Below are 23492 nucleotides of genomic sequence, written 5' to 3' on the forward strand. Positions count from 1 at the left end.
TCTCTTGGACACTGTCAAAGTGAAGATTTGTATGTCTGGGTGCAGTAAGCAGGATCAGAACCTATAGGAGACAATATTTTGAGCATATTTAAATTGAGGGCAGTATTGATGAGCTTTGACACCGCAAGTCTCAAAGTATCTGGCAGTAATTATGAGGCTCGGAATTACCTCCATGATTGTTGTTTTAAAAAGTTATAGCAATTTGTAGCAATGCTACTAAAATCGGGGACCCCAGTACTGCAGATGACGATTGAGTCCATGTGTAGGCTATAGCTATAGGTAAAGGTCTTGTATGTATGTATGTATGTACGGTAGTATATCATTTATGGTGTGACAGTTAAGATTGGGCACTGCGATCATCTGTGGAAGAATCCTTTGGTTACATCTGTTGTGTAACCATTGCCTTTCATCATAATATTGTGATGTCACTGCCAATCAGCAATGGTAAAATGTTGAGTTCGATCGTTCTAGTAAATGCTCACAACAGTTTAAAATAATAAATATAATAACACATGCATATGGAATCTCGAATGCAGCTCATAAACAGCTGTACAACCTTCAGTTGAACCAGATTACAGTTGCTGCAGGGCATGATGTGACAATCCCTGGTAATTACTAGGTATGTTCTGCATATATATACATAATTGTGCTTAGCGAGCTTGCATGTTGATGAGCAATGCTACAATATATGAATCAATAAAGGCACTTCTTCTGTACATGCAGGCATGCTGTGCGTCAATTAATTGTTGAAAAATTATTTTTCCGTTCGTAATTACTTGTCCTCATATGTTCATGATAGCTTTACCTGTGTTACAGTGTAACATGATAGTTTTAACAGATCTTTGTTGCATGATAGTCTTACCTGTGTTAAATGATCTATGTTTTCCAGTGTTATATAGTCTTACCTGTGTTACGTGATAGTTTTACCTGTGTTAAATGATAGGTTTACCTACAGGTGTAACATGAGTCTTTATACCTGTGTTATGTAATAGGTTTACCTTTGAGGTCTGATAGTTCAACCTGTGTTATGTCATAGGTTTACCTTTGTTACCTGATAGTTCAACCTGTGTTACATGATAGGTTTACCTGTGTTACATGATAGGTCTACCTGTGTTACATGATAGTTTAACCTGTGTTATGTGAGTCTTACATGTGTTACATATAGTCTTACATGTGCTACATGATAGTTTAACCTGTGTTACATGATAGTTTAACCTGTGTTATATGATACTGGTTTAACCTGTTTTACATGAGAGTTTAACCTGTGTTACATGATAGTTCAACCTGTGTTACATGATAGGTTTACCTGTGTTACATGATAGGTCTACCTGTGTTACATGATAGTTTAACCTGTGTTATGTGAGTCTTACATGTGTTACATATAGCCTTAAATGTGCTACATGATAGTTTAACCTGTTTTACATGATAGTTTTACCTGTGTTACATGTATGATAGTTTTATACCTATGTTACATGTATGATAGGTTTACCTGTGTTACATGATAGTTTAACCTGTGTTACATGTATGATAGTTTTATACCTATATCATTGTCTTTAATACCTGTGTTACTTGATAGTCTGGCCTGTGTTACATGATAGCCTTACATGTGTTACATGATAGGTTTACCTGTGTTACATGATAGTTTTTGCCTGTGTTACATGATAGTCTTACCTGTGTTCATAGTTTTGTGTTTATAACTACTTGTCTTACATGATGGTTTGACTGTTTGAAATCTTTTGAATTCAACAAAGTTTACAAGCAGTAAAATCAGTATGTTTGACTGTAATTTTGGCAGATCCAATCTGTATGTAACTGGCAGAGGCTAACTGGACATATGGAAGAGGTTCTCTATGTTTGGAAGATAATTTCTTACGTTGATTAATTAATACAGAGAAAGGTTAGATACTTTCTAATTGTAAGCAGCTGAAAAAAAAGGAAGTATGCACTTCTGTAACATATTGTGCAGGTCTTGATTAATTGTTGCACTTTCTTTTGGGGTTTAAATAAAAAATGAGTTTTGGAGATGAAATGTGAATTCTTAATGTCATCAGTTCCATTGACTGTACTTCCAAAAGATAAGAAGAAGAACAAGAAGTAAAAAAAAAAAAAAAATTGTTGTAGTCCTGGAAAAAGGTTTCCTTTAATCAATTGATAGGATACATCAAACCAATGAGTCAAACTTCAGTATAGGCCGACAGTAATACACCCATGACTGCTCTTGAGCAACAGTTCCAATTTCGTTACTATATATTTCAACATCAAACAGACTTGAAAGTTCAAAAATGTTGAATTATTAACTAACATTGCTGACAGCTCAAATATTGTATGTAGACTAAACTACTAAATAGTAAAAGAACTCACTATCGGCAAGATCTCATTTCAGACCTGACATAACAGATGTGTGGCATGCATGCAACTACCGTGCATTAATTATATTTATAGGCTGGCAACTACCATGCATTAATTATATGTATAGGCTAGCTTCTCTCTCGCATTGTGGTCTCATTTAAGTGATGTCTCAAATTAGAAATTTAAAGTTAATGCATGCCCATAGTCGGTTGGCTCTAGCGTGCAGCTCTAATGGTGTCATAAATGGCATCTCATAGACACATTGCATGCATCCATGCGTCCAGCTCCTTTGCCTTTCTACATGAAGTGATCGAGGTTATATATGCATTTGCATTTCTCGAGGGTTATTTCGATTTCTTTCAAAAGGTCAATTGCTATCAAGAAAGGAACGCCCAAGCATTTCAAACAAGTTTAGGGATGGACATATATCGGTTGTCACTCATCGTGTAGGATTGTAATCGGGATCAGAGATATGTTGCGATATCGTTACTGGCAAAAAGAAATAAGGATAAATACTTGGAATATAGTGAATGCATACATGTACAGTTAGCTTGAGCATGGACATATGATCAAAATATAGGATACCGTAGCTCGTAGTTGGTCAAAATTAACGGAAACCAGAAACCTTCAAGATGGAAGGGGAACAAGAATTTGGGAGGGATCTTATCAGAAAACAATGAAATTATTCAGAAATCTTCAAGTGTGAACCCATTTGCCTGTAACTACTCTGGGATAAGGGGTGGAGAAGGGGGCTGGGGAGGGAGAGGGATGCCATACAAGTAACAACTATCAATAAGTTTAAACAGAATTTGTATCTCATCATAATGAATATGTAACACTGGCATCTGCCATATACAGAACTAACAACACAGAATTGCATGATTTTACTTAATTCTCTGTACCAGCATAATATGCAAACATTTTCAATAGCTATTCATAATTTCTATTTGTGTAGATTATCTTGTGGAACAGAAGTACCTGTACATTTAATGGAGTGGTATGTCTGGTCTGTTGACATGTGTCATTGGCCTACAGTAGAAGGCTAGCACTTGATGTGTCAATTGTGGTTTAAATATAAATTTCATTTATGTAAACTATCCCTATGGTATCTATAGTGTACATCTTAATGCTTACGCGGCCATAATACATGTACCATCGCATTTTCATATTTATTGCATTACAATAATAACCAGCCTATATTTAGTGCATGACATCATTGGTACTTAATTTATCAGTTACTGATTGCAGTCACTTCTATAATTGTCTAAAATAATTACCAATTGATTTGGTCACACATGATGTCAACCTTGATTTCACCGAGAAAAATTTGACCCTTCTTCGTCTCCGTCGCTAAGTTTAAAACTGACTGTGACGATCATGTTTCCAAGGAATATCTGTATTTCTCACGTGAGATGTATCAATAAAGTCTCAACTTACGTAGGTACAATTGTAGCTGATAATTAAATGGTTTGATAAGTCATATGATCATGCATAGCTATAAATAAGGATGAGGTATTACTCCCTGCCTCTGATATTCAGAGGGAAAGTTTGTTTATCTTATTTTGACAATCTGTAGGTGGTAATTATTTATCCACCCTTCACTTGGGTTCTATTCTAGTCTCATCTTCTTATCAGTGATTATTGCTAAATATAGATCACATCCTGTAGTGTCAGGGTTATTTTTAGTACTTGAAGGTAAAACTGTAACGTGTAGAAGCTAAATATATCTATTGTCGTGTTTATTATTATAATGTGCCATCATTCTACATTTAATAATCTCAACGATTTACTTTGGAAACTTAAAGAAATCAGTTCTATTCTTAGCAACATTTGCACCTCAATGGAAATATTAACAAAATTAGGTTCTTTGGGAGCTGCTGAGATCTGCTATTTCAAAACTGAAAATAATTATTTTAAGAGTTGATGCTTAAAGGAATGCCCCACTTATGATGAGAGAGAAGCTATGTATTTTAGTCTATTATTAGATATATTCATAGCAGCAAAATTATAAATAGTTGTAAGAACTCATATAATTTAAGTTCAAAATTCAAAGTTCTTTCAATAAAATTGCAAGCACTACTGCATTAATAAACACTATATTACAAGTTCCTACTTTTCATACTGTATGCAATCTGAAATAAAGCTCAATATGAGCTACCAAATGTATTAAGGAAAATTCATTAGTTTTCCTTCAGATTTATTGGACTTTCATTAATTATAGGTCCCTATGTACATGGTATAAACAGACATTAATTTACGGATCGAGTGTTTGTCATCAATATTGTAGACTTGATGAGATGAAATGATGACCTAGGCCTGTTAGTCTTGAATCATGTTTTGAATTAAAGCTTATTTGAAGCACTGCCTAAACAGTACTTCTAAATGTACTGCAATGAATAAGGAAGTTAATATTATACAAATAATGAATGGTTATGAGTGCAATAGTGCAAATATTTCATGAGTTGAAAGATGGAATGTTCCATTCAACGAGGCACAGCCAAGTTGAATGGAACAAATTACATCTTTCAACGAATGAAATATTTGCACTATTGCATGAATGGAAACCATTCATTATTTGTTTTATACAATATATTATATTAAGATGGGTAAAAGGCACTCATGCAACAGATTGTTTTGAACAGACAGGTTTCTCTGCTCTCTAATTACCATTGAAAAAAGTGCTACCAAAAAAGTATAACCCATGGTTCTATTTCATAGAGTGGAATAGAGCGGATTTTGCATGCAATCAACAAGCAATTGACCAATCAAATGACCAGAATACAATTAGGTGTTGTATAAATGATCATATTAACTGTTTAAAATGGCTCACTTGCACAGTAATACTACTACTGTATGAACATGTTCAGTACAGTGAGACAGATTCATGCACGGAGGCCAACATATGTAGTACAGCTACAATTAGAGCTTTCAGAATGTGTAGCTGTAGGATTCCCTAAATATCAAATGCCGATTGTTTAGTTCTGCTCCAGGTACTCTTTATTAAAAATTGTCTGACAATGATATACACGCACCCAGTAAAAGGTTATGCGGGATGTAGGACAGCTGTGTGACATTGTACAGGTGATGTATCGTGTAGCTTAGTTTTAAAGTTTTCATTCTCCCTTTTTAATGTCACATCTTATATATTTCTACATTGCTTATAAATTCTAATACATAACAAAACAGTACTTGGCTATTGCTCAAATTGATTTAATTCAGAGATGAGCAATGACTGTTTTAAAGGTCACACAGGAGTTAAAGACCTTTTTTAATTATTACTGCAGTGTAACATACAGTAACAGTGTCGGCACTGATGTTTCTTCAATTGTATGTGTTTATGTATGTATGTATTTAAGATCCTCCTGCAAGCAGGAACTCGCGAAGAAGCCATCATTGGCTTATCAAAGCCGCAAGCTGACCGAAGTCAGACTCTTAGATTCATATTTAACGTCCATGATTATGAATTGTCAATTGTCAACAACTCTGTAACTGGATGACACACATAATCTTGGAGTGACTCAAACTCAGGACCTTATGATTGGAAGGCACCGGCTTTAACCACTGAGCTAACACTCCTTAAATGACTTTTTTAAAGATCACTTAGGAATTGAAGACCTTATTTTAATCATTACTGCAGGGTAACATACAGTTACATTGTCGGCATTGATGTTTCTTCAATTGTTCGCCTATTTTGTACAATTAGTCTGTCATTAAAATATATAGCATGCGTTCCTGCTTGACATTATATACCAGGCATGAGACTCTTCCGCGGAAACGCGGATTTCCGATTTTTTTTCTTTTCATTTTCGCGTTTTTTTTCGTAATTCGCGTTTTTTATTATTTTTTATTATTATTTTTATTTAATTTTTATTTTTATTTTTTTTTTTTGCCGAACATGCTGGACTGTGAAGGGAAGGAACACCGAATTTGACCAGTGGTGAAATCAAGTAGCACAAAGCAAGCAAAAATGCCTTTTTTTGGTTCAAAAAAGCTAATGAATAAATTATACAAGCAGAAATTCCACACTTTTTTGGCGAGTTACGTGATGTGATAGATTCCATCTAGAGTCCACCATTTTGCATTTAAGCCCTCCTTACCTGACAAAAAAATTCTAAATTCGGTCGATAAATTTCAGATTTTTTTTCCCCGGCTCAGTCTCATCCCTGATATACTGTCATCTTGGTGTCCACTTTCTTTCTCAAAGCAGATAATTTCAAACCCTGGCTGCTTTACGTTTTAAAGTAATATATTTTTCATAGATTTGGACGACTTTGCCACATGCTTTATACTTTGATTAAAACTTGGCTCTAAATTGACATAAACTGCAGTTACTATTAGCTGGCCAACTTGTATTTGAAATTACACGTAGCAGCAAAATTTGTTTCTGTTAAACTAAGGATCAGAGTTATACTGTGGGCATACATATGATGGTGTTTAACAATAAAATGTTATTTATTATTTGGAATGGCAGATTTATCTGAATGGACCTGATTCAAAAGACTCCTTTAAATCAGTAATTTTCTTTGCAGACATCATGCATGTCTTAGAATCAAGATAATAGTTAACCTCGAAAAATGCTGGTAGAGCTGCTAATTAAAAATTTGTGTATGTATATTTTAACAAAGATTTTCACTTGTTCTCGTAAGTTAATCTGCTTTCTTTGTAAAGCGCCTTGAGCAGTGACTTGTGTCTACTGATTTGGCGCTATATAAGTCTCATTTATTATTATAATTTTTATAAATGAAAACTAAGCAAGAGTGAAATGCACATTTTGCTAGATGATACCTTAACAGTAATTTTAAGTTTCCCTCGAACTGAAGGAATCATTGAAAAAAGGAGGTAGAATTCCGGGGTTGGTCATGTCAAAAAGTTAAAAAAAAAGAGGGGGGAACAGGACTGCCAAGATATCTAATATTTACCAGTTTTTTTTAAAAGTTGATGATAAAAGTAAGTCGCTAAACTGAAAGAGGCAAAAAGCTGTATCAATAAGAAGAAACATGATCAGACCAGTTCTATATAAGTCGAATGTGAAGTTTTGTAACAATTAACTGTACATTCTGGTATGTGCATGTAAACCGTACACAACAACTATAAAAAGCAAAGGTGAATTTGGTCTCTGAAAATATAGTTTGTGTAATTACTTCTTCCTATCATATATCACACCCAAAATGTCACACACTTTAAAACTCAAAACTAAATTAGAGTAAAAAAATGGTTTCATCTACTTGAATCTCTGAATCTCTTAGTTTGATGGAGAGGTATTTTTTGTTAATTTTAGTTTGTTTGTTTTTTTGTTGGTATAATTTGTTTGGGCATGGGCTCACAACCATGTATTAAATACTTCTAGGGTGGGTGAGAGGGGAGAGAAGGGCACTGCCAAACAGAATATTACTTCTGGGATGGGGGAGGGGGAGGGAAGGGCACTGCCAAACAGAATATTACTTCTGGGATGGGTGAAGGGGGAGGGAGGCACTTGCAGACAGAATATTACAAAAGATCCTGCTTAATAATACATAAATATATGTAAGCTATACAAACGAAGAAGTTTATAAATTCTTCAACATAGTCAAATGTTGCAAATTAGAAGCGCCATATTGTATCTAAACATCCTCCATTTCACCAAACTTTCTTAACAGGGGATAATGCACACCCATCCATTTAGACCCTCCACCTCCCTCCCCCCCCCCCCTTCCTGGGGTTATGGTCACCCGGAAAAGTTTGTTAAACATCCTAATTGTCAATCATCCTTACAATAAATTATATAAAAATGATATGTTAAATCTAGGCAGAAGAACATTTATTTGTTGCTATTATTTAGTGTTTACAGCCAATTATTAAAAGTCAGCTGAAATGGCATGTGTTAAAGAAGTTGGATTGCAATCATTGCATTTTTTATTCTTTCTCTGAAACAGTGAGATGGCAACATTGGCAATATTTTTGCGAGGCAGTCGCAATAACAGAGAGGCAGGTGCACCTCTCAAATGAATACCAGGGGAAACCCTGGACTCCATTTAGTTTATGCCACCTTTAATGGGTGGAGTAGTGCATATTTTTCAGAGTTGCTTGCAATATTAAGTAATTGAGCTCAGATAAAACTATGGTAACAATGAAACAATTTTGCACCATCACAATAAACTGGTAATAGTTATGAGTTTGCAACAAAGTCAAAGATATACATTCATTATGCTAAGTAGTTGACACCAGTTTCTCAATTTCTGAATGTTAAGCTAAGTAATTCCACATCATGAAAGAAATAAATTTATTTATGTGGAATGCTTAAATGTTTTCCCCATATTTTTTTTTTATGCAGAATTTATTTTTAATCAAATTTATAACAGTTTTAAAACTATTAATAGCATTATATCCTCTGAACTACTTAAGGCTCTCAGAAAATCTTGAAAAGTTAATAAACCCAAAAAAAAATAAGGAAATGTTTCAAGCATGACTGCTTGTCTAAAAAATTTAAATTATTAGATTCCTGCATTTGACTGAAAACCTGTATCCAAATTTGTCAGAATAATCTGGTTTTTAATCACCCAACTATGAGGTTTGCTTTTGATTTTTGTTCTAGCAGAAATGAGGCCTAGAGTGAATTATGCATACAATTCAAAGCACGACATGCATTTAAAGGTCAGTGATATGTATTTATGGACTCTAATGTTTAAGTATATGCTTGCTTTAATAGTATATTGCTTGCTTTAATAGTATATGCTTGATTTAAAACAAAAATAATTTCTTGGATATTTGGATCATCTAAATCATTTTCTGATATTGAGTAGGGGTTAATTGTGATGACTAAATTGATTCAATTTAAAAAGGAAAATGTTACATACTGTATGAGAACAAGAAAAATACTCACTGGTTTCAATTTAATGTTTAGCGAAGCAAATGTATATATGTAGGTGAACCACTGTTGACTGCATCATGGGTGTCAGTGATGGTATAAACCATGTATCAGTAAACACTATCTAACATTGGCTTTGTTTAGTGGAGTTAACAAACCTTTCCTCAATGGAATATCAATGGTGGTATTTATAAACCATACATAATTATCAAACACTAATCTAACAATTGCTGTGTTTGTGGAGTTCACGTACCTTTCCTCAATGGAATATCAATGGTGGTATTTATAAACTACATATCGTCAAACACTATCTAACATTGGCTGTGGTTAGTGGAGTTCACATACCTTTCCTCAATGGAATATCAATGGTGGTATTTATAAACTACATATCGTCAAACACTAATATCACATTTGTTATGTGGAATTCATGTACCTTTCCTTAGTCATTTTCATGAGATATTTGCTGTATGCATCTTCATATTTCCTCGTTACTAATTCCTGAAAACTTGGTGTAAAATTTGTTTTTCAAATGGTCAGGAAACTCTAACAAACGTTCTTATTAATAATGATAGTCTGTTTATTTGTGTTCCTTTAATTGGCAGTGGTGTCCCTGTTACATTCTACATATATCATTATGTTCACTACGCTTGTCCTCTCATTTCTAAAGTCTATATTGCTCTGATTACCCGACATCTCATGTCCGTTTTGATACCAGATATCTCAAAGACACGTAGACTACTTTAATATCATTCTTCCCCCCCCATAGCTATAATGGTACAGTATATCTTAAACAGGATCATATTTAAATACTGCGTCAATTTCTTCAAATTGCCTGTCTCTGTAACAGGAACTGCTTCCCTTTTTATCTGGATGATTTACACGATCTCAACAACGAGGAGCTAGATTTAAATAAAATATTAAGCAAAGATAAAATAGCAAACTGTTACTTGAGAGGTTTGGACTTTGCCTCAATGGTTGAGATTGGAGGCAAGTCTCGCCAAATATTAGTAACCATGCACGAAGACAGATTTAGAGGAGATTTATTTTCATTCATGGTAATAAAACAATTCATTTTGTTCTTATCGTCTACTCGTAGAGTATTATTATTATTAGAGTAGGACCCTTGCAATATGAATATAATATATATGTGAATTAATCAGGGCACACATCCAGAGTCTAAGCATGCTAACTTCTTCGATTTCCTTTTTCCGGAAACATTTCATACTGTAGTTTTTGATTGGTAATGTTAATCAAACATTTCTGTAAAGTTAATGCCATGACATATGATAACACTCTTGAAAATTCTGTTTATTGCTCCACAAAGCAAACACAAGCACTTTAGCCTTTAGATCGCCTACTTCATTTTTATAGTAGAGTTCAATGTCTATATACATAACCACCCTCTTACCTACGTAATAAGAACCAGGGCGAAGGACTGTTATCATTATAACTCTTGACACAAAAAACTAACCCACTTGTTGATGAAGAGAAAATATCATAGATTCCTCGTAGATACATAATTCGAGAAAATAAGTTAAGTGTGTCAGCTAAGTGATGAAAAATAAATATGAAAGTTACCCGTCTTCTACGTGTATATGATTAACCAAATATGATTAACCAAAGACTCCGAATTCTGTGAACATTTTCTTTGATAGTTGCCAAGTATACTGCAGTTGTATTATAATATGTACGTTACTGCAACTTAATTAATGCATAACGCATCATGTTGTCAGAAACGTGAGTAGATTTTCACAAGCACAAACTTTTTGGTAAGAGGTTGTCATATTTTGGGGATTTGAAATCTGCCAGTTACTTGCACAGTGATACACTGACCTTTTCATGTCTTTGGGGAATAGGCATCCTGGAGATTCGGTCTGTCATTTAGAATTGCTGATGCTTAGCTGAATAAACAAACAATTTCTGAGGGTATTTTTGTGACCTTCCCACCAGCAAAAATATCCAACTCTTCATCCTGTTTAGAGTAAGGACTGTGTTATTTGTTTATGGTCAAGTAATATTTTTAGCTAGCTGGATAATGAAGATACAATGTTATGATGTCATATATGCCATGGTCAAAAGATATTGGGAAGAGGTTAAGCCACCCAGATAAAAACACTCTACTTCATCTAAGCTAAGTGTCTGTGCTGCAGGGACAATAGATTGGATCATGGAAATAAGAATTTAGAAAATGATGCTGTGGTAGAGATGAAGATTAAATGAATTTCCTGATGACAAGATAAAATTGTTGTTGAAGAGAAAATATTCCACATTGCTGGTTGAAAAGCCCATCTCAAGATCTAGCCCCTAACTCAAGATATGGTTCATTGAATATAAACCATTTTTGACAGAATAAACCCTCAACCACTACTCCTGGAGTCCAGGAAGTTGGATCATAGCAGGGGGTCTGTGATGTCATCTGGGCAAATACTCTTCTAAACCTTTAGTAAGGATATTATTATCATCTTGTTGATTAACCCTTGAATCGAAAACTGATACATTTAGAAATGTTTTACTTAACTGTCAAAGTGCTCTCTGTACATAGAATTTCATCAAAATATGTCTGTGATTTTCAGTAATTTTGATATTAAAGTAATCAACTTCGACCGCCAGAAAATCCTTTTAAATTGAAGCGGGCAACAGTCTGGTGGACAAACTTTTTGTGTGTGTGTGTTATACCTACACCTTTTGTTACGTATTGTCTTTGCATTTTGGTGTGAAATAAATCAAATCACATCACATCAAATCAAATCAAATCAAAACAAATTATATTAAGAGAATGCAAGTTAAGTACCAGAATTATGCAACAACTGGAAGCATTTCACAGTTGAATGAAGAATAATTGTCACAGTAGCAGTAATTTAGCTAGCTTTCTGCACACATGTAGTAATGGTTGTCTTTTCTGTAAGAGCTACTGCAGACCTTAGTAGAATTTTAGGTTTTGTAAAATAAGTCACTTCATAACAATTTCTCAAGCACTGTGCACCCATGGAGTTGAATTTCTTTATATCCTTAAACCACTCTTTCTTCCTCTCTCGCCCTCTCTTCCAATCCATCCATGTTTTGGCAAACATGTAGTTTCATTTTATTTTCAGTAGGCTAGGAAACTAACTATGTCACTAGAAATTGATACATTTAAATTATAGCACATTATTAAAGACTTCAATTACAGCAATTTACTATTGACTTTTCAAGAATTTACATTTTGCAACAAATAGATGGCTTCTCAATGTTTGTCACATTAAAATACCAGTTGATAAATGAAATCTCCATCTTTTCAGAATTCAAGCAAAGATACTACAGATAGCACTGCAACTGGCAGCTTTGTTGCCTGTAGCAACTGAGTGAATTTTGAAGTTGAAGTTCTTTATTACTAAAGACTGCCCTCTATTATGTTCAAATCCTAATATGTTATAGCCCCCTCATTTTAATATATTTATATGTTGCATTTGCCCTATAAAATGTAGACTTTAGTATTTAACTCTAAGTCGTATGATAAATTAGAAGAAAACACTTTTGGTGGTTATAATGGATGTTTACATATATAGAGAATAAATAACTTTGGAGATGATTTAGCAATCTTGTACAGCAGTTCAGTTTTGATGCATTCACAAAGATGTCATTCACATATCTGATGCAACGATTGAGTTCAATCTTTTCATCAATCATGACCCAATTCTTGAGAAAAGATTTTTCTTTGTGACACTCTCAGGACATTAAATTATTGCTTTGTGGCAACAACCATATGCCTTAAATTTGCATATATTGCAAGTTTCATTGGCAATAATGCAATGATTATGGGTCAAACTTAATATACAGCAGAGCAACAGGAGATGAATTCATGATATGGTCTAGAAGTTATTTTAGAATTTCTATATCAACATAAGCAATGGTCATGCACAAAGTTTCACTGGCCATGTTCAATCATTAAGATCTGTCAATTAATTGTCAAATTCATTTGATTTAACAAATTGCATGTAGACTTACTTCATACATGCCTGTGTAGTATATATATTTAACAATCCAGCAATGTTGAGTATGTATGTATGTATTTTGGATCCTCTTGCAAGCGGGAACTCGCAAGAAGCCTCATTGACCGATGTCAGTCTCTTACTGTAGATTCATATTTAACGTCCATGATTAAAAATTGTCAATTGTCAACAACTCTGTAACTGGACGACACACATTAATCTTGGAGTGACTCGAACCAGGGACCTTATGATTGGAAGGCACCGGCGTTTACCACTGAGCTAACACTCCTTACGAGTGGTTCTTGAATTGGGTTCACGGCTAAAATTAGATACCTTTCTTAACAATTCAATTACAGCTCTATTCTCATTTCTCACATATTGAAAAAGATGTGATGAAAACAAACTTTTCAGAGAGACTGTTGTCGGTTCAAATAAATGCATGTAAACATCCCATTGTTTCCCAGCATGCAGAGGAAAGGTCCTCCAACCTTTCATATATAGCTGCCTCCAATAATGATTGTTTTGTTTTGTGCATCTGACCTCAAGAAATGAAGTTAGTGAGATCTAATTTTGAAGTGCACAATCACATTTCATCTTTTGTTGTACTTTAATTGCATAAACTCAAAATTGTGGTTTGTGAAACCTTTTAAGGTATAGCAGGTTATATTACATTGCAACCCTTAATTGTATTACTAGACCTCTCTTGTGAAAACAAGTTTCGTATTCAATTACCTCCTCAATTTTTCCAATTTGTAAAATGGTTTGCTTGCACTATGGGACAGATTCAGCTGGAAAATTAAGTTATATTGCCATGACGACCAGAGAAAATAGGTTGACAGCGTTTTTTTTCATGAATATACAGTGTAATTTTACTACATAAACTTGTGTTTGAAGGTGGTTAAGTAATTTGCATTTGCTGTGGAGAATTTACATAAATATCAGCTGAGAGGTAAATCTTTGTCCTTGACCCTGGCTCTTTGAAAGCATGTAATCTAGCTGGAGTTTATTTTATATTAAATTTATTCAAAGATTGGATTCAATAAGCTTAGTCTTTCTTATCAGTTCTTAGAATGTTGACACAATTTGGAGATGATCTGTTTTTCGTCACCTGGAAAGGTGTTTTCAAGTTTTGCCAATAACTGTGTCACTATATGTAATATTATACGATACGAATGAAAAGATTTTACTTGAACAAATTCAGATTAATTGTGTAATGCTCGAAGTTGGAGCAATATATTGTGAGCTAGGACACACTATTTCTCTACAGTATTGTGCCAATGATATAATAGTTCACATTTTATTAATATTTACTGCACGTTGGTACCATTTTCTTGATTTTTTATCTGTATTGACAGAAAAATAAAAAGAAGTATCCATGAAGGAACTCTCAGTTTAGTTTGTGGACCAATTCCACTGTAACAGGCACTCATATGTAGATGAATGAGGTAATACTATCATAGTGCAACATACAATGCATACATTAGGAGTGTTCTAGCTTAGTGGTTAACGCCGGTGCCTTCCAATCATATAAGGCCCAGAGTTCGAGTCACTCCAAGATTAATGTATGTCTTCCAGTTATAGAGTTGTTGACAGTTCATAATCATGGACATTAAATATGAAGCTAAGAGACTGACTTCGGTCAGCTTGCGGTTTGATAAGCCAATGATGGCTTCTTCGCGAGTTCCTGCTTGCAGGAGGATCTAATATGTACATACAATACATTCAAAGAGGAGTGAAGACCCAGCTATGCTGAGACACAGGGACAATCAAACCTGGCTCCCTTGTTGCACCCTTTGATTTCCCTTGATATGAAAATAAGAAAAAATTGATCTCATTCTTTATCCCATATGTATTTCCTGCACCTCCTCCATATTTGCTCATTCCCCTGAATTGATGTCGGGTCCTAGGGATGTAGCCTCATTTTTTCAAAAAAATATTTTAATTCATCACCGATCAATAGCCATTTGTAATTACAAACCTGCAATCATTACCTCTATCGATTGTATTGAAAATTAATGTGATATTGATTGTGTCGATTATTCCAAATCGAGGTTTAGCGCTAAGAGAGCTAAATTTGATTAGTATTGCCCTCAAAATCTGATCAGTACTATATGTCATTCCAAACCTTCATAATATTGATTAAATTAAAACACACTGATTAAACGGCCAAATCCCAAATCCTGTCCATTAGTCGTTATAACTGTTTGAATTCCTGCTATTACAAGTACTATTAAACAGCCCAGAATAAATATGTTTACTTAACTACATAAATATGAATTGCAGAGTAAAAGTTAAATGCAATTGGGTCACCCTGTTACCGTTGAAATATTCATTGGCAGCTAGCCAAACTGACTAGGACAAATTAAGCTTCATTTCATACGTCAGTCTGTGAGTTTGGCAAACTTCCAATAAAACCCTCAGTTTTTGACAAAATGCAAGAAAAGTTAAGAAAAAGTCTTCACTGGGCTCTTCACTGTTCATTATTTTTAATATCATTTAGAATGACAGATGTGACCTGGCAATAAGGATTTGTAGAAATGATTATTTATTTTTGGTAAGGACCACAAAGTGAGCTACAGTTATTTTTATCTGAACAGAGAATTTCATATTACTTTGTAACTTTTTTTGATACCCTTTTGATTTCTGTCTTTGTAGTTTTTTGAACAAACTAACCCCACAACACATTCTAAAATGACAAGTTAATTGGTGCTGTGCATGAGTCATAACCCTATAAATCCAATCATAATAAAAGGGAGATGAAATCTATAATAATTTAATACTTACAAAAAGTTTTGCCTCAACATGTTTATATATTTTCAGCCCATTCTATGGAATCTTTTTTTTTTTTGGGTACGAGCCAAAACTGTATAGTAGATTGCAGCCACAAAGTCATGTCTGTTCCGGTTGTAATCTTGTTCACCAATCTTGAGACATGTATGTCAACAGCTTGACTCATCTCGTCTGATGAGACTTGAGACGCACGTATGCGTATGAGACGTCATCTCGTCTGATCATATGAGACGTGGCAGGCCTGACATGATGACTGAGACGGAGGCTTCGTTATCCTCTTCATTAATCCTGATACTTCCAAATCATTTTCAAACATGTCCATGTGATCTTTCATCTTATCACCCACTTATCTCTAATAAATACGCTGTAAAACTTCAATTTTTGAAACTGAATAAAGACCCAGGAAAATTATTGATGTTGCTTCATAGATTTGTGAAACTTGATTGTGATTGTGAATGTGAAAGTACATATAGACATACTAAACAGTTCAATATTGCTTTGAAACTGCTTTAAAACTTCTGTTGAGACATTGACAATAAGTACCTCAAGTTTTGGGTCACTTCCTGTCCTATGTATAATAATAATAATAATCAGCAATTTTTTTATGACGCTTAAGCGACCACAAATGTGGGAGAAACCTGCAAGGTTTTATGGATTACAACTTACACGTTGGGTGGCTTCCAATTCAACATTTTAAGTCAAATTTGACATTTTGTCAATTTAGAAAGTCATTTCAGATGGGAAACTGTAGATTGCTCTTGGATAAAAAACCCACCTTACTATGACTCGTGCAGACCTTAACATTGTTATTAAAAATATGCCTCTTAATTTTATTAGACAAATTTTACAACCAGCAAGTTGACCTCATAAATTTAAAAGAGGCATTAATTTTAGGAAACTGAGTATATTTCAAACAGTTGACAAGAATGAATTCAAATAATTTAATAAAATGCTTTTGGGGTCACTCAGCAGTGTTAAGTTTGAAACAAAAGTTATAGGAGTAAGTGAATGTAACAATTGCTTCTGTACCTGAATTGCTGCCAGATAATAGCTCCTTTGGGAGGGGGGGGGGATGGGGAGGGGATTGTCTTTTGTTAATGTTTCAACAGTGTATGATGCTAGAAAGACACCATAATGTAGATCATTAGCTGGAAAAGTTTAAATTACTTTTTATCTCAAACAGTGAAATTTAGAAGTCAACAATTATTGAAATTTCCTAGTTTTTACTTTTTAACCTGATTTATATGAAGAAGTGTCTTGGCAATAAAATGTTGACATTCAAAATCAAAAGTCTAAATAAGAGTGCCTGTTGTTGATAATAAATCTTACAGATTTGTCTTGGATGGTTAATTGGATGGTTAATTGATCAATATGGTTAATTGATCAATATCTTATTTAGAACAATAATTAGTATTCTCAGCCTAGTTTTGGTCAAAATTCTACCCAAATCAAGGAATAATTTATACGGTATTGCATCACAAAAATGCTATGCAAAATGGCTCTACGAAGTGCAAAAATGTATAGCAGTCTTTGTACACAGGAAATGTAGTATTTTTATAAAGGACAAAAAGGTTGAGTGCTTTTCAAAACTGCTATGCAAAATTTAAACACTAGATTATTCTCTGCTAATAGAATCTTGCTTTAACTATAGTCCTTGTATTACATTGTTGTTGTTTTAGTTATGCAAACGTCGCCCTCTACAGTAGTCTATGGCTGAGATTTATTATGAAAATTGATCTTGATCTTGTATGGCCAGTTGTAATTGTATAAAATGACATGCATGCGTGAAAAAGCAATATCGACCTCCATTTTTCATTGAGGGCTTCCGTGCCAAATAAACAATCCTGTAAGGTCACGCTGTGTCCCAATTTGACAAGTTCCACAAGTAAAGATACTTTACAGTAGAAAATGTTACATGTTGTATGGAAACCAGTTCAAGATGGCCAAGTTTAGTTTAAAGCAGGGAGTCTTCCACACTGTTAAGCTTTTAAGCTTTGTGGAAGACTTCCCTCTACTTTGTACTTTTGTGGAAAAACAAATAAATAAATATAAATAAATAAAAGCAGATTTCTATTCAAGTTGACTGAGAAAAATAAAGGAAAATTTCACCGAATGAAGCTAGGTTTACGAGAGAGTAATTGATATACCCTTAACAATTATTTTGTCAACCAGACACTTTTTCATTTATTTATTAAAAGAACCTTGCAGAAAGCAATTTGGAAGTTAAAACTGCAAAAGTTTAGACTTTTTATATATATATCTGTATGTTAGTCATTATTCTTTATATATTAAAATAAATAAACAAGTATATATAAATATTTATTTACTTGAAATTGTAAATATTAATATTTCCCAACAATTATAAATTATTTATTTATATGTATTTACACATAAATCCACCTACACATTATTTTTGTGTTAAACTAAAGACTTTAATATAAAGTACTATATTTATAATACATGGACCGGAATACAGTGGAAAGATATTCATCAGCCATGGTTTTCTCAGGATTGATGTTGAAAAACTAATGTTAATAACAATCCTGAATTTTATACGTAAGTTAACAGCCCATTGTTTCAGCTTCATGTAACATTATTACCTTTTTAGTCTTGCTTAAAATGCTATTTCTCTGATCCTTCCTTCCAGATGCAGTCTTTAATCAATATATTACACAATCAAACTTTTACATTGTCAGTTTCATAAAGCACCAGGGGAATATGAGGAGAAGAGGAAAGAATATACCTCACATAATAGTTTTATTGGTTGGTTGGAAACAATGTTCACCCATATCAGCCAACTTTGATTTGGTAATATTAATATCTTAGCTGTTTATTGATGAAGTACAGTCAAAGAGATCATGTGAATCTGATTGATGCCAAACTTCAATGAAGCATTATACGTGGCTGTTTTATTAATATTCCCTCTCTTTTGTTCTCAGCGAACAGTATCGAAATAAATTAATATATAAAAAAAACTGTGTTTGACCTTAAATGTAGTTATATATGCCCTGGGACTGATTATTGCTTCAGGCACCAACAGGTTTTTATTATTATGAACTTAAATCTTTCTCGTTTTAAAACTGTGAATATCGACGGCTGTACGTATGAACAAACCAGTAGTCGTCAATACATATATATAAATACACAGGTCCGTGTGTCTGAATTAAGTATCTGACAACTCATCTTTCGGTAGAGATCGTGATTCGTTAGCAGCACATGTAGTCTGATTGTGGTTCAACTATAAGGTCTTATTAGGTGCTGCAACTACAGCATCCTGTTAGTCAGTGCACGCCGGCATGCTTAACTTATTACTCGCATCAAATGTGTCTTGATTCAAATGGAGAAAAGCGTCTGCTAGCTTCAGCTATCTCTTCTTTCACTCTCGCTAATGGAGGATAGTGTTTCAATCTTTGTGCGTGGAAGTATTTGCATTATTTGAATCTGCTTAGATGTTTCTCAGCGGTGGTTTTTTAGATTCGAGGAAGGTTTGAGGAATCAGTTCTGTTTTAAGCAAGCATTTAGATTTAATTGTTTCTCATGAGGAATTTGTTTTGTTAAGATTTGATCTTTTGAAGAGAGTGTATCAGAGCATGTTGTGTGTTTGACTTTGATTTTCTTTTGGGGAGGGGGAAGGGGGGAGGGGAGGGGGAGAGTTTTGTGAAAGGTTGAGGTGTGAATAAAGGCCTATGTCAAGCTTCTATATTTATAGTGACTAGAGGTATTTTAATTGGGTTTGATTTGTATGTTTCTATTTACAAAGGTAATTGGGATTATTAAGTTGTCAACTTCCAAACATATACACTCTACACACACTATATTTAGAAGACTAGTAGTGAGTCCATATTGATACTAGTAATCTGGCATATCCACAGTATGTACACTTACTCACCATGGATGGATTTGTACTCATACTTGTACTCAAGGTATTTTGGAATCTATAGTGTACACTCTTTAGTATAAGTACTCTATTAGCACTTAGTGCCTTATACTCGTTTTAGGTACTCATACAACAAGTCTGGTGTGTTAGTTTCATTCACTAACAAGGGTTCATGCACATGCATAAAACTAACACATTAATGTAAATAGTTAAAAGAAATAAAGAAATAGTACAATTCTTTATTATGAGATGATTCATCTCATGTGGATGAGTTTGCAAGGTATATATCCATGGGCTATCATTGAAAATGTCAGAATTGTTCTTTATTTTATGATTATGCTGCAAAGGAATAGTTTAGGATAGATTAGGATATGTTTGTATTTACATACATTCTTGTATATTTACATACATGTTTGTATTTACATACATGTGTGTTTACTGATGAAACGACAGAAGTTACTGTATGAATTATATTGAAGTGTGTGCCATTTCCCTGATCTTGGCAAGTAGTAGCTAATAATACATAACAAAATAAAATGCAAGTCTCTGTAGGCTTCTCATATAATCTATAGTCAGAGCATTTCATTCAATATTTAGCACTGCAAGCTTAAATGCATGCAATTGCCCCTCATATAAAGTACCCTCTCATATAGCCACTTGAAGTTCATAAACATACATATACTACACTATTGTAATGAAGAAGATTAACAATTGTATGATATGATATAGTATAAATCCAAATAAAACAGTACATTGATAACAATAGAATGGGGAATATATATCAAAGTTGTTATCTGGACATTATTGTTATGTACATACTGTATGTAGTACATAAATAGTATAGGTAATTACATTGACTTTCTTACTGTTACATTGCATTGTGCTGTTGTCATGCAGTTATATATTTAATATTTCTTGTGACATAGTACCAATTGCCTGTCAAAGCAGTTGACAATCTCAAGTTTGATTCTTGGTGATTTGCAAGTCACATGATGCATCTGTCAAGAAATTTGAAGAGGATACTAATTTTCATAATTTGTGAGTGGTTTAAATATTATATTTATATTATATATACTTGATATATAACTAAGAGGTGCCATCTGTTCTGTGATTGGCCGCACGAGATCTCGGAAGATTATAAACTTTAATACAGATCAGTGACCAAAGGTTTCAGGTAGGCTTTTGGTGACTCCTGATATTTTGGAGTCAAGTACTCAAAGCCCTACGCTTGTATGACTCTGAGTGACGTCAAGACTCTTTCGGCATTCAAAACACAATTACACAAAACATAGAGAGAATAATATGTTCCGTTGGCTCATTATGCAGTAAGGCATAGTACACTGGGCCTAATTGCTTCACACTAAAATATGATAATGACAGAAGTTTGTGATTTAATGCATCATTCTTCTTTACCATATTATACCCGTTATAAAACTTCTCAAACATTTTGGTCATTTTGTGAGTGATCGTATGGGAATAATAATCTTTTTAAAACACAAATGGAGAGCTTAATGCATGCCTCCACAGCCTGTAGCAAGAGAATTTAACCAACATTGTGTGTAAAACATGTTGTTGTGATGTGACAAATATATCTATTTCCACAATCTGTGAAAGCCTACAAAATATGAACGTGTGGAAATCCCCTGGTACACATACGGGCAAAACAGCATGGAATCAGATTGAGCTTGAACAAGTTGGACCTGCATATTCTGAGTTTCAGCTACTTAAAATCCATGGAGTAATGACCCAGAAATGTTTTAAAGCAGATAAGAATCAAATCCTCGTGACACCTCATTCTTTACCATTTTAGTAAACATGTTTTCGATTGAGTGGTTATGCTTAATTCAGAGGTGGTTAGGCTTCATCGTGATATGAATTAACAAGGATAGGATAGTTTCATTTGTGACATTTTGGACTGTCAAAGACAGTTATTTTTGTGTCGGCTGAACAGTACATGTTAGAGGTGGTCAAACATTTCGTGCTTGATTCAATGACAGCATTTTGTACATTTGTTATAATACGCACAATGTGCCTGAAATATGGAGTAACGAAAGGTGTTTTCTGTCCTTTCTGTACAAGACTTTTGCAACAAAACTGTCGGATGCTCATGCGAAAAGCGCTGAACATTCATGATAATACCGTGTCTAACACTTTTATTTTTCTTGTACCACTTGGTTTTAGTGAATGATACTTCAGTACTTGGTTAATATTGTTAACATGCAACATCCATGATGATCATAACTGTACAAGTCTCTGGGGAGATAAAGTTGTTAGGGTTGACCTAATTTGGTAGATCTTGTTCTATTTATTGTTAATCCCTTCCTCCCTAGAGCTAGATCTACATCTGATAAAGTAAACTGACAGAGAATTGAGTGATCATTCAGTTAGGTGTATCACCCTGTATATTTAATGGAATTCATAACAATGAAAATGACCATGATGGAAAATTGTATTCTGAATGTGATCAGAGGAATAATTTGTAAGGCAATTGTGTCACAGGCAAACTATTTCAACAATGTGAGTCTATATCAACCTTAGATGGAATTATTATTGTTTTGTTTAGTTTTCAAACACAATGCCTATTGAGAGCCCCATCTCTATAAACACTCCATCTAAAACAACCAGAGATGGTTTTTCAAGAAATTTATGCACATTCACACACTTTATGTACTTATGTACTATGCTCAGACACTTAACCAGAAGGCTAGCTTGTAGACAAAAGTCCTGATATTTCAGACATTAATGCTTCTTGGGATTTATGTTAGGATTTATGTTACCGAAATGTGCTTTTAAAAGTCTTACCCTTAATGGATCATAATGTTCACTAAATCCAGATTTGCTAGTCAATTTCAAGGTAGCATACAGTAGGGGTACATTAGTGCTGTTCAGAATACATCACATCAATGTATGAATTTTCCACGGTGTACATTCAATACATTAATACAAAGAAATATAGGAAATAAGTCTTTTTTGGTGGCATTTGAAGACCAATTCTTGTTCTGAATGTATGTGGAACTCAGTCAACTGGAAGTCACCCTTTACTGTGTGATTTCTGAAAGTCAAAGTTGTTAGATATCTGTACTACTGTAGCTAGCCTCAGTGGTTTATAGTCTTGTAAGCCTTTGTTAGAGACATCATGTACAAACCAATCTAAATACAGTGCCTACCTAATTGTGAAGGGGATGCTTATTGATTTGATACTGTATTTAGCTCATAATTAACAGTTTCTTGACATGTTTCTACCTTTCAGTCACAGTTTACTCAATTTTAAACACAACTCCATTTTTAATCAAAAAATATCTCAGGCCAAATGCATGCTTGCATTTACAAGGAAGAATCTATATGGGACCACATGTTTTTGCTAGTATCTTGTATATAACATTACTGCACTGTTTTTGTGTGTCTATACATGTATATAACTGAACTGAACATGGCAAAATGCTACAGTACAAAATGCAAATGTTTATAGCAGTTTATGTACAGTCCTGGACCAATTATCATTTGCAGTAATTTATGGAAAACAAAAAGAATTGATTAGAACCTCAAAAGCTGCTACTCAAAATGTGAGCAACTAAATTGTTATTCCATGCAATTAATTTTGGTTTCTCTCGCATCTTGATGGAATTAATCGTTTCTGATAAAACTCGTTACCAGCTGATATCAC

At 33.9% G+C, this 23492-nt stretch overlaps 1 protein-coding gene across 5 annotated transcripts in view; it reads left to right on the forward strand.

Moving 5' to 3' along the window:
• Window positions 1–23492, forward strand: part of LOC139963361 (potassium channel subfamily T member 2-like) — a 147767-nt gene that overhangs the window by 40496 nt on the left and 83779 nt on the right. Inside the window, exon 1 of one of the 5 annotated variants that reach the window (XM_071964035.1) lies at window positions 19100–19436. The exons of the other annotated variants lie outside the window; for them this stretch is intronic. The gene's annotated coding sequence lies outside the window, so the exon portion shown is untranslated. Of the gene's footprint in view, window positions 1–19099; window positions 19437–23492 lie in introns of those variants that run through there. 5 annotated transcript variants of the gene reach the window in all.

This window comes from Apostichopus japonicus, chromosome 22 (assembly GCF_037975245.1).
Source record: "Apostichopus japonicus isolate 1M-3 chromosome 22, ASM3797524v1, whole genome shotgun sequence".
NCBI classification, from domain to species: Eukaryota; Metazoa; Echinodermata; class Holothuroidea; order Aspidochirotida; family Stichopodidae; genus Apostichopus; species Apostichopus japonicus.